Source organism: Ursus arctos, unplaced genomic scaffold (assembly GCF_023065955.2).
Source record: "Ursus arctos isolate Adak ecotype North America unplaced genomic scaffold, UrsArc2.0 scaffold_5, whole genome shotgun sequence".
Taxonomy (NCBI): domain Eukaryota; kingdom Metazoa; phylum Chordata; class Mammalia; order Carnivora; family Ursidae; genus Ursus; species Ursus arctos.
This window is the reverse complement of record NW_026623067.1, coordinates 28,919,283-28,932,337: the sequence shown is the minus strand read 5'-3', so window position 1 is coordinate 28,932,337 and position 13,055 is coordinate 28,919,283. Positions and strand designations below refer to the sequence as shown.

General features: G+C 35.1%; 1 protein-coding gene across 1 annotated transcript in view; it reads right to left on the bottom strand.

Moving 5' to 3' along the window:
• The window catches only part of CHSY3 (chondroitin sulfate synthase 3), a 271,716-nt gene that overhangs the window by 193,285 nt on the left and 65,376 nt on the right, over window positions 1–13,055 (bottom strand). The gene's annotated exons all lie outside the window — the stretch shown is intronic.

Genomic DNA, 13,055 nt, shown 5'->3' with positions numbered 1-13,055 from the left:
AAATTATATCCTTCCACTAATTTGAGGATTCAGACATTATTTCACATTATAATCATTTTGTATTTTTGTTAAAAAAAAAAAACTAGGATTTCAAATATGCTGTTTTTTATACATTGAGAATTCTATGTGTCTGTGACAGGGTAAATGATGAAAAACTTCAAAAGGTGGAATACAATATCTAATTACTTCCAAACTTGATTATCTATTAAGCAATATTTTTAAATGTATCCAGTAAATTTTTATTGAGTACCTGCCATACCTAATACATACTTGATGATACTACCATTGTGTTTATCTGTATTCTCTGCTAATACTCTCCTTATTAAGTAGTATTTTAGACTAAGGGTCAGGGAACTAGGACTCTTGGATTACCTGTTTTGGTAAATACATTTTTTACCAGAATATAATCATATTCATTCATTTATGGATTATCTATCCTGCCTGAACACCACAACGACAGAACTGAATAACTGTACAGGCCTTAAGTATCTACGATCTACTCCTTTACAGAAAAAGTTTGCTAAATTCTGCTCTAGGTACTTTACCTCTATTAAATCACTAAATCACAAAAACAATCCTATGAAGCTGGCACATTTTATAGGTGGTAAACTGAGGCACCAAAAGGTTAAATAATTTGCCAAAGGTCACAAAATTAACAGGTGGCAGAGCTAGGACAAAGATACTCTGGTTCTAAGCCTGTGTGCTTAACTGCTGCATAATTGAACCAAAAAAAACTAAGCAAAGAATGGTATTCAAAATCTCTTCTCATTGTTTCTGTTTAATCAGGTTAGGGGTGCCAGGGTGGCTCAGTCAGTTAAGCATCTTACTCCTGATTTTGGCTCAGGTTATGATCTCAGGATCATGATATTGAGCTCTGTTGTGGGCTCTGCCGTGGGCTCTCCCTCTGTCCCTCCCCACAGTTCTCTCTCTAAAAAAGAAAAAAACAAACAAAACAAAAACTGCATGTTATTTTCCACTGCAGCACATCAATTTTAGAAAAGTTGATGTGAGAGAAAAAAAGGAGTTTCTGCCACTTGGCAAAACTGGATGTCAGTGTTTTTATTCAAGTTAACCTAATGTACTTTATTTAATGAATAGTTTGCTAGTTTTAAAATTAACAATGGTTCTATAGATATTTAATAGTAATATATATCACAAATAGTAATTATTTATCTATAAAGCACGGCAGTATCCTTTAGAGTCATGCTATGTGTTCTAAAATCTAATGGAATCTATTAGAAATAATTCTTAATGTTTTCCTCCTTCAATGACATACTTTTTTTGGTTTGCTTCAAAAAGGTAAAGCTTTAGAGCCAAATTGCTAGAAAGCATCAGGATTCTCAATTATTTCAAGTAAATTTTACTGTACTTCAAAACTTCTTAATATGCAGGTCCTTTCATTCTAGAGCCATCCCTCACTGAAATGCAGCTGTGTGAAGAAGTAGGCCAGATGTGGAGAAGCACGGAGGAATGTTCTAAGCTGCCCTTCCAGGAGGGCTAATGGGCCCCTCTATTTATGCTGGTACAAAAGTACAGGTTTTAGAGTCCTTCCCTGATTTAAATTCTACAGCATGGATTTACACACTTCCATGTTTTCTAAAATCTTGCATAGTAGTTAAAATAAAATTGCTGCAAAAGATGAGAGCTCCTTCCTATGAAGACAGTAGCTGCAAAAGGCCAGAATCTTTGACATGATCGGCCCACACAATGACACGTAAGTGGCCATTCTAACAGAATATACATAATGTATTCATTCGTTAATATTTCTTGAACACCTATTCCGTGCTAGGCTCTGTTCCAGGTGCTAGGGATAAAACAGTGAACAAAACTGACAAAAAGTCCTGCTTAGTCACCCTTAAAGTGTATCATACCCTCAATTAGCTATAAATTAAAAGCTCTGCTATGGATTTTAAAGAAAAAATAAAAAATATAATAGATGTTCATTTTTCTCTTTCAAAATTAATACATAAAGTAAAAAAGTTTTGTTATTTGCATAGTTAAATTATAAGACTTCTTCTCCATATGCCCCTTTTGCTTTGTTTTTCATGTAAGAATTTTTATACATGGTCTTAAAATGTGAACATTGAATCTTTTTCTTCTTTATGGAAAAGGATTTTTTCATGGGGAAGTTATGGCTTGGAGCAGTAAAGCAGAATATGACATAATATTCGCTCAGCACGAGAGCAGAATCAATAACCAGCCCATTACTTATGTGTGAGATTATATACGCTCTCTGAGGACACAGGAGATAAAGCATGGAACATGGCGATATAGACTAAGCAGAGCTCACAGCAGTCCTTCTGCTTTCAAACATATATATATGAACTCACATGCTCTGAGATGGTGGAAGCTCACACTATCACCAACACAGAAAAGGGGAGTTCTAGAATATTCTATGAAAGCTAATGGGGCTTCATGGCCATCCTTACCACTGCCTGATTTTTTTTTAATTTAAATTCAATGAATTAACATATAATGTATTATTGGTTTCTGAGGTAGAGTCCAGTGACTCATCAGTCTTATATAATACCCAGTGCTCATTACATCACATGCCCTCAAAATGTCTACCACCCAGTTACCCCATTTCCCCCACATCCCTCCCTTCCAGCAACCCTCAGTTTGTTTCCTATGATTAGGAGTCTCTTATGGTTTGTCTCCCTCTCTGGTTTTGTCTCACTTTACTTATTTTCCTCTCTTCCCCATGATCCTCTGTTTTGTTTCTTAAATTCTACATATCAGTGAGATCTTAGGATAATTGCCTTTCTCTGATGGACTTATTTCACTTAGCATCATACCCTCTAGTTCCATCCACATTGTTGCAAATGGCAAGATTTCATTTTTGATGGCTGAGTAGCATTCCAGTGTGTGTGTGTGTGTGTGTGTGTGTGTGTGTGTGTGTGTGTGTGTGTACACACCACATCTCCTTTATCCATTCATCTGTCGATGGACATCTAGGCTCCTTCCCTAGTTTGGCTATTGTGGACATTACTGCTATAAACATTGGGGTGCAGGTGCCCCTTTGGATCACCACATTTGTATCTTTGGGGTAAATACCAGTAGTACAATGCTGGGTTGTGATGTAGGTCTATTTTCAACTTTTTGAGGAATCTCCATACTGTTCTCCAGAGTGGCTGTACCAGCTTACATTCCCACCAACAGTGAAAGAAGGTTCCCCTTTCTTCACATCCTTGCCAACATCTGTTGTTTCCTGACTCGTTAATTTTAGCCACTCTGACTGGTGTGAGGTGGTATCGCATTGTGGTTTTAATTTGTATTTCCCTGATGACGAGTGATGTGGAATATTTTTTCCAGTGTCTGTTGACCATTTGGAATTCTACCTTGGAGAATTGTCTATTCATGTCTTCTGCCCATTTCTTGACTGGATTATTTGTTTTCTGGATGTTGAGTTTGATAAGTTCTTTGTAGATTTTGGATACTAGCCCTTTATCTGATATGTCATTTGCAAATATCTTCTCCCATTCTGTTGGTTGTTTTTTGGTTTTGTTGACTGTTTTCTTAGCTGTGCAAAAGCTTTTTATCTTGATGAAGTCCCAATAGTTCATTTTTGTCCTTGTTTCCCTTGCCTTTGGAGACGTGTCTAGCAAGAAATTGTGGTGGCCAAGGTCACAGAGGTTGCTGCCTGTGTTATTCTTTAGGATTTTGATGGATTCCTGTCTCACATTCAGGTCTTTCATCCATTTTGAGTCTATTTTTGTGCATGGTGTAAGGGAATGGTCCAGTTTCATTCTTCTACATGTGGCTGTCCAATTTTCCCAACACCATTTGTTGAAGAGACTGTCTTTTTTCCCAAAGCAGGATATTCTTTCCTGCTTTGTTGAAGATTAGTTGACCATAGAGTTGAGGGCCCATTGCTGGGTTCTCTATTCTGTTCCACTGATCTATGTGTCTGTTTTTGTGCCAGTACCATACTGTCTTAATGATTACAGCTTTGTAATAGAGCTTGAAGTCCAGTATTGTGATATCACCAGTTTTGGTTTTGTTTTTTAACATGCCTCTGACTATTCGAGGTCTTTTCTGGTTCCATACAAATTTTAGGATTGTTTGTTCCAACTCTGTGAAAAAAGTTGATAGTATTTTGATAGGGATTGCTTTGAATGGGTAGATTGCTCTGGGTAGCATAGACATTTTCACAATATTTGTTCTTCCAATCCATGAGCATGGAATGTTTTTCCATTTCTTTTGTCTTTCTCAAATTTCTTTCATGAGTGTTCTGTAGTTCTCTGAGTACAGATCCTTTGCCTCTTTGGTTAGGTTTATTCCTAGGTATCTTATGGTTTTGGGTGCAATTGTAAATGACATTGACTCCTTATAATTTCTCTATCTTCTGTCTCATTGTTAGTATCTAGAAATGCAACTGATTTATGTGCATTGATTTTATATCCTGTCACTTAGCTAAATTCCTGTATGAGTTCTGTCATTTTGGTGTGGAGTCTTTTGGGTTTTCCACACAGAGTATCATGTCATCTGTGAAGAGTGGAAGTTTGACTTCTTATCAATTTGGATGCCTTTTACTTCTTTCTGTTGTCTGATTGCTGAGGCTAGGACTTCTAGTACTATGTTGAACAACAGTGGTGAGAGTGAACACCCCTCTCATGTTCCTGATCTTAGGGGAAAAGCTCTCGTGTGTTTTTCCCTGTTCAGAATGATATTCTCTGTGGGCTTTTTATAGATGGCTTTTATGATATTGAGGTATGTACCCTCTATCCCTACACTGTGAGCATTTCAATCAAGAAAGAATGCTGGAGGCACCTGGCGGCTAAGTCGGTTAAGTGCCTGCCTTCGGCTTGGGTCATCATCCCAGGTCCTGGGATTGAGTCATGAGTTGGGCTCCCAGGGAGCCTGCTTCTCCTGATCCCTCTGCCCCTCCCCCTGGCTCATGCTCTCTTTCACACTCTCTCAAATTAATAAAATCTTTAAAAAAGAAAAAGATGCTGTATTTTGTTAAATTGTTTTTCTGTATCTATTGAGAGGATCATATGGTTCTTGTCCTTTCTTTTATTAATGCAGTATATCATATTGGTTGATTTGCTCATGTTGAACGACCCTTGCAACCCAGGAATAAATCCCACTTGTTCATGGTGAATAATCTTTTTAATGTACAGTTGGATCCTTTAGCTAGTCTCTTGGTGAGCATTTTTGTGTCTGTGTTCATCAGGGATACTGGTCTATAATTCTCCTTTTTGGTGGGGTCTTTATGTGGTTTTGGGATCAAGGTAATGCTGGCCTCATAGAAAGAGTTTGGAAGTTTTCCTTCCATTTCTGTTTTTTGAAACAGCTTCAGAAGAATAGGTATTAATTCTTCTTTAAATGTTTGGTAGAATTCCCCTGGGAAGCCATCCGGTCTTGGGCTCTTGTTCGTTGGGAGATTTTTGATTACAGCTTCAGTTTCTTTGCTGGTTATGGGTCTGTTCAGGTTTTCTAGTTCTTCCTATTTAACTTTTGGTAGTTTATATGTCTCCAGGAATGCATCCATTTCTTCCAGATAGCCTAATCTGTTGCCACACAGTTGCTCATAATATGTTCTTAAAATTATTTGTATTTCTTTGGTGTTGGTTGTGATCTCTACTCTTTCTTTTTTTTTTTTTTTTAAAGATTTTATTTATTTATTCGACAGAGATAGAGACAGCCAGCGAGAGAGGGAACACAAGCAGGGGGAGTGGGAGAGGAAGAAGCAGGCTCATAGCAGAAGAGCCTGATGTGGGGCTCGATCCCATAATGCTGGGATCACGCCCTGAGCCGAAGGCAGACGCTTAACCACTGTGCCACCCAGGCGCCCCTGATCTCTACTCTTTCATTTATGATTTTATTTATGTGGGTCCTTTCTCTTTTCTTTTGGTAAGTCTACCACTGCCTGATTTTTTAACAGTGTTTATAAATAGATCTGCGTTTAAAAAGGCTTATGAAATTAAGGAAGATAAGGTAAGGAAAATAATGATAACCTTTCAGATGAATGATCAAGGTATGCCTTTTATCAATAATGTTGTCATCCTGTGCACTCCCCTCCTCGGTGGGAAACAGGCCTAAAAGAATCTAAAAGATCTGGACTCACATTTACATGTCTCTAGTGCTATTACTCATCCAAATTCAAGGAACAATATGCCAGTACTGAAGAGTGCACTTCGCTGGACAAGGACAGTAACCTGCTTTTAGCCCTGAGCCCAGATGTTATTTTGAAGTAAATGTTATCTTCTATCTATAAAGTGTTCCAGAAAATAATTATATTGCACTCCTTTGGTCACTAAATACATATATCACTGTGTGTGTGTAACTTCAGCCACCTACAAAATTCAACTGCTATTTACAAATCTCACAGCACAATGTAAGTATAAAAGGAAAATTTTGAGAATGATGTGAAATAGGCAGGTAGAACATCTTTAGCTGATGTTAAAATAAATGACATAAGGGCCACAGGTGCAGATACAAGAATTAGCAACTCTTTAACATGTTCAACAACATAAAGAAACAGTCCAAATGTAGTATTCTTACCAAAATATTAATTTTTCTTACTGCCCAGCTAAAGCATGATTTACCATCAAATACTGTAACACAAACATGCCAGTATTTGTGTGACCAAGACAGAAAAAAAAAATTAGTTCACATGGCAGTCGTCTTTTGAGAGGAGCTAAAACTAAGTCATATAATAGCACTAAATCTCTAATATCTTTGAATAAGATAATTATTTCCCTGGAGAGGTCATTCCTTTTAAAATGAGTGATTACATCTATGCCAGACAACCAGTATACTTTAATTAAGAGATTACTCCCAAAATACAGCAAAGGAGCATATTGATGTAATGAATTAAGAAACCTCTCCTGTCATTAATTACACAAAATCTGTCCTAAGGTCCAATTAGTTTTAAAAAAAAGAAAAAAAAGGTCTGCTATATTAAAAACATTTTGTACGCACTTCATATGACAAGGACAACATTTTGCATTCTCTATTCATACATCATTAACTGGGATGGGTGTTTAACATAAGTTTTGTATTATAGAATTCCAATACTTCTGCTGATAACATAAGGTTGAATTCTCTGCTATGGCCCCGAGAATTTTATGAACAGACTGATGAACATAATTCCTTCTATCACAAGTTGGATTCTAAGGTGTGGTGAAATCATTATGTTTTCTATATTCTTTATTTTAATAATTTTATTAAATATCAAGATCTAATAACTAAACTTTGCAAAAAACATACCTTTAATAATAGCAAATTTTTAGCAATTTAAATAATTGCAAAATAAAGGAAAATATTGTTACAGTTTTTTATATCTATTTTCTAGTTCTGTTCAATTTGTTTTTCACCAAAGAAAATTCATTAACGAGAAAACTTTTTTTGAAATATAGCCAATGGCAGTAAACCAATCACATTGGTATTATAAAAATCAGTAGTACATTAAGAATTAAGATAGTCTCTACCAAATAAAGTGTGAATCCTTGATTAGTAATAATATTCAAGAAATGAGGTTTCTGATGCACTTCCCAGTGAATCATCAAGCAGACAACCCTCCTTGTTTACTACACTTAATTTTTTTGTACTAAAATGCATTAGGATGTTTTGCTTAATGTTCAGGAAATTATCATGATCACAAGTGAATCTCAGTTGATGACTGAGGGTTTGGTGATAATTCAGAGGGATAATTCTGAATATAATTATCATTCCATCTTCTGAAGAGTTATTTGGACTGAATTCATTTCCTGGAACCTGGATTAGGTGCTTTTCTGACACTCCATTCCCCTAGCAATTTCTGCGTGAATTGGTCTTAACACTTTATACACTATCCCGACATGAGGTTGTATATGCGTGAGCATCCCAGAGTCAATTTTCACGGTTTTATCATTAGCAACCATCCTCTCACCTGGTATACAGTTGGTGCTCAATAAGTATGTACTGAACAAAATCATAGACAGCCCACATCAGATAACAATGAGAAGACTTCACCTTCTTCAGAGATCAAAGAATATCTGAGCGTCACCTACTCATATACAGAAGAAAAAAGGCCGATGTGCTTCTCAAAACGGAGCGAATCATAAACTTATTTTATTTCAGAGTAAGTAACGTATCGCATTGTTTAGATTCGTAATATTGACAAATATGGCCCCAGGAAGACAAAGAATACCCAGCAAAGCATAAAGCTGATTTAATCACATTGTCTCTTGTGAGGATGAATTTAAAAGACAGTTCACCACATTACCAGGGGCTGAATGAGACACTGAAAGCCCAGAGATGTCATCTCCCCGTTCTGGGAACAGTTACAGGATTGATAAATTAAGAAAATGAAGAGAAATGAGGCAAAGGCACAACTTAACATATTCGAAAGATGCCTATTTCATTATACTTTTAAATTCGGTGGATATATACTACAGTCTTTTTAAAACTCTACCTTAAAAGTTCTATTTTAATTTTAGAAAGCATTATACTTCACTATATGGAAAGTATGGAAAGTTACTAACTGGCTAATTTAATGACAAAAAATAAAATTCTAATTCCAACCAGAAAATGATAATGAACAGTAACCCTTAATAAAAGCTATTTACTGAGCCTTTATTGTGAGCCAGGTACTGTGTTAATCCCTTTATCTACATTACACCATCTAATTCTTAAAACCTCTTTGTGACGTGGTTATCGGGTTTGCTTCTATCACATACAGAACACTAAGTGAAAAAACTTCATGTTTAAATCAAAAGCTACACTTCTAATTAAGCTTCACTCCATTAGTGTTTATAGAACTTATGGAGCTGCTCCTGACACTTTGCTTTAATTAAATATAATTTTTTTAAAGCCTAAAAGAGAAATGTTTCATTTACATTTGAATTTGTCAAAACCCCTAAAATACACTGGAAAAAGTGAATGAAAGGTACTGTATTGTACTGTAGTAAATATAGTAACTGTTCTTTCCCTGTTTCAAACATAGTTCTGAACTGTCCAAAAGAAAACTCTAAGATACAAATTTAGATCAAACAGCTTTAAAGACATTATTCTGTACTCCAAAGGGGAAATGATGATGAAAGAAAGGTGTTCACATCTACATGCAATACCGAGATGACAAGATCTATTCTTTATTTGTCCTATGTTTAAAAATATTTATGATTATGAAGGAAACCAAGCCAATATCATACACACAGTTCACTGAGGAGTTGTTCACACATCGGAAGAATTAGAGAAGTATATGAAAAGAACCACTGACAACTGAATTCCTATCACATAAATGAATTAAATGAAGGCTGTAGTATAAAGAATCCAAAAGAGGATATACAAGAGAAACTAAATTATGGAACTGGATAACCAAAAGATAACACTTACGTCGGTAAAATTAAAAATATACATAGCATTCAAATTCCGTTAAACGGCAAGCCAGAATCTCATTCTAACTGAACCGCTTGTTGTGCACTGAAAAACTGAAATGCCACATGATATCATCCAGTGAATGAGTACATAATATACAAGAAAGAGAGATCTAAACCTTAAGTCAATTTTTAACCCTTGATTATCATTTTATTTTTTAATATGATATTTTCCCACATTAGATTCACTTCTAGTTTATATTGCTTGCTACTAAATTAGTAGCAATTTTTCTAGTAACAGGACAATACTGACCTCCTAAATAGCTAATATGTAAATGAATAAATACAGTTGTATTTAGGAAGCTAACCATAATTTCAAACTTAAAAATAATTTATCAAACATGCTTAGTTTTTTTCCTTTTCCAGATAGATTAAAATTATTTCTATATTTGGGGCGCCTGGGTGGCACAGCGGTTAAGCGTCTGCCTTCGGCTCAGGGCGTGATCCCAGCGTTCTGGGATCGAGCCCCACATCAGGCTCCTCTGCTATGAGCCTGCTTCTTCCTCTCCCACTCCCCCTGCTTGTGTTCCCTCTCTCGCTGGCTGTCTCTATCTCTGTCGAATAAATAAATAAAATCTTTAAAAAAAAAAATTATTTCTATATTTAGATAAGCTAAGATAATATATAGTCACCGGAGAAAATTCATTAGAGTGTAAGAAAAAGACAAAATATTTAGTGCTCAAAGGCAAAATTCATTAACATTATGGACTTATCTTAAGAATGATTTGTACATGCGAATACATGGTTTTCTATAAATAAAGTAATTCTAAACATGCTGTTTCACAATCTGCTTTTTTTCTTCCAACGTATTGGGAAGATCTAAGACAATAAATATAGACAATATACATAATACTTTTTGGTGCCTGCACCATGTTAAATTTTATCAATATACTATGATTTTTTTCAACTACTCCCAGTTGTAGATATTTAGGTTGCTTCCAGTTTTTCCTCTATTATAAACAATGCTTCAAGAAATATCTTCATTTACCTTTCCCCTAAATTTCTTAGTTTTGTCCTGAAAATAAACATCAAGGAGTAGGACTGCAGCATACATAAACTAACATTTCACTCAAAAACCTCTTACTAACTTTTAACACCCAAAGAGAGTACTTATCTTAATTTGCAAAAACTCACCATTTCCCTCCATCTTTCTATATCCTTATTTCCTCTGTTAATGAACAATCCTCCTTTTCTCAATTTAACTCAAAATAACCAGAGGGTAAGGGTTACAATCAACACAGAGATGCAATTCTATATGATTTTTTTCTATGTACATATATTCTTTTATTCAAATATGTCCTATAATATTCAGAGGAGCCCCATCAAAACCACAGAGAAACCACAAAATTTAAACCAGCCTAGTTATATATTTCAAAACGATAACCATTTTAGGCAGAATCAGACCCTATAAATCCAGAGAACAAACTAAGGGTTGCCAGAGGGAAGGGTGTCGGGGGGATGGACAGACTGAGTGAAGAGGAGTGGGAGATGCAGACATGGAATGAGTGGGACATGGAAATATAGCCAATGATATTGTAGTGGTGGTGTATGGTGACAGATGGGAGCTACACTTGCGGGGAGCACAGCATTAAGTATAGAGTTGTTGAATCACTACACTGTACACCTGAAACTAATGTAAAATTGTATACTATATGACTATACTCAAATTTAAAAAAAAATTTAAAAAGGAACATTTAAAAAGATTATTACCATCTTTCTTTCAAAATCTGGACCTGGTAGAGGATTCACTCAGATGAGAAGATAAATCTCTCCATTTTTGAAAGATGTAAAACAGAGGGACTACAGTACTGAAAGCAGGAACACTAGAATACCTTAAATGGTGACATCAAACCGAGTCTACCTTTTTTTTTTTTTTTAAGATTTTGTTTATTTATTTGTCAGAGAGAGAGAGAGCACAAGCAGGGAGAACGGCTGAGGGAGAGGGAGAAGTAGACTCCCTGCTGAGCAGGGAGCCAGGTAAGGGGCTTGATCCCAGGACCCTGGAATCATGACCTGAGCCAAAGGCAGACACTTAACCATCTGAGCCACCCAGGCACCCCCTAAACCTAATCTACTTCTTTAAACTAAATTCATACATCCTCAAAAGAACATGAATATCAAGAATATTTACATATGTATGTGCACTTTAAAAGATAAATATACAGCTGTTAAAATACTCTTATAATTAATGTTCAATTCAACAAACATTTCAAAGCCTGCTACATTTTAGAAACTGTACTAATTTCTGTGGGGATATAAAGATGAATTACTTCTGGTTCTTAAGCTCAAGGAGCCTCTAATATATCTAACTTAAGAGAAAAATATTAATGAAGCTACTAAAAAACTCATATTAGCATAATTTCCATTGGCAAATTACCGTATATTAAATAATTTATAGATGACTAAAATAAAACTTTTCTATTAGATATTATTATAAGCTTTGGGATCATAGTATAGACATACTATAACCATTAATGAAAACATTTCAGTGGAAGCATAACTTTGATCATCTTTCCTCAAAAGCAAAAAACAACAAGGAAAGCCAACAAAATAATTAGAACGCCAAGCTTGGAGTATTTAAAAATAAATGAAGTTAATGTCCAATTTATAGCACTGTAAACTCCTACATAAGTAATTAACATATTTACTTTCTAGAAAGACAAAGTTGTGTTGAAATGGAAAACAAGCTCAACAGAACTGACAAAGAAAAAGCTCTGAGGACATCTGGTAAAAGAAACTTTAGATGGATTTCTTTCAATATTGCCTTTAATAATCCCTATTTAGAAATCTAACCCTACTTTATTTTTTTCCCCTGAAATAAGTGATTTGTTTTGCTTTTTGCTTATACATATAATAGTAATACCGAACAAGTCAAAATCAAGGAAATGACTTAATGGTTTCATGTATGTTTTTAAAAATACTTAAATTAAAATTCTAGAACAGATAATTTCATCATTAATCTTTTGTCACTGGTATGGTCACAATAAAATGACATTTTTCAATCTTTGATTTTCTTCCCAAGTGAAAGAATACTTAACTTCTTTAAGGAAAATACTGACAGCTGAAATATTGACACCTGGTTAAAGCTGTTCGTTGTATTCTTTTTTCACATTTTGATGAATCATCAGCATATTTTACTTATTGTTTGCCTACATTGTTAAAACTATCTTATGGATAAACTAACTTTAGATATTAGACAAATGTACCTTAAATTAACTTATTAAGTTAATAAAATTAATAAAATATCTTGATAACTTAATAAAGATACATTTTATGCACAATTGATGGCTTTGTTTTGGGAGGCTATACCAGTGAGCAGCAAGAATTCACAAAGGTAGTTAGTCCCAAGTAGTCCGTGCTCAAATAAAGTATTGTCCTTAAAACCTTGCTTAGCTTTATCATTTTGCGGCTAATCAGTAGTTGAACATATAACCTAACCTTGAAATTACTTTCTTTGGATTCATTTTGTCCTTGGGGGCCAGTGTGGTAAGGAAAAGTGTGTGATCTTTGGGCAAAGAGACTGGAGCTTGGAATGAGACAATACAATTTCCTGGATGCTTGGAATGCCACTTTACGTAAAATTATCTGAGCTTTGGGTTTCCTGTAAGTAAAAGCAGGGTTATAGGCCTATAGTTCTTCCACAGATCAGAGGTGTTGTATATACTATAGCTAGCATATAATTTCTTACATAGT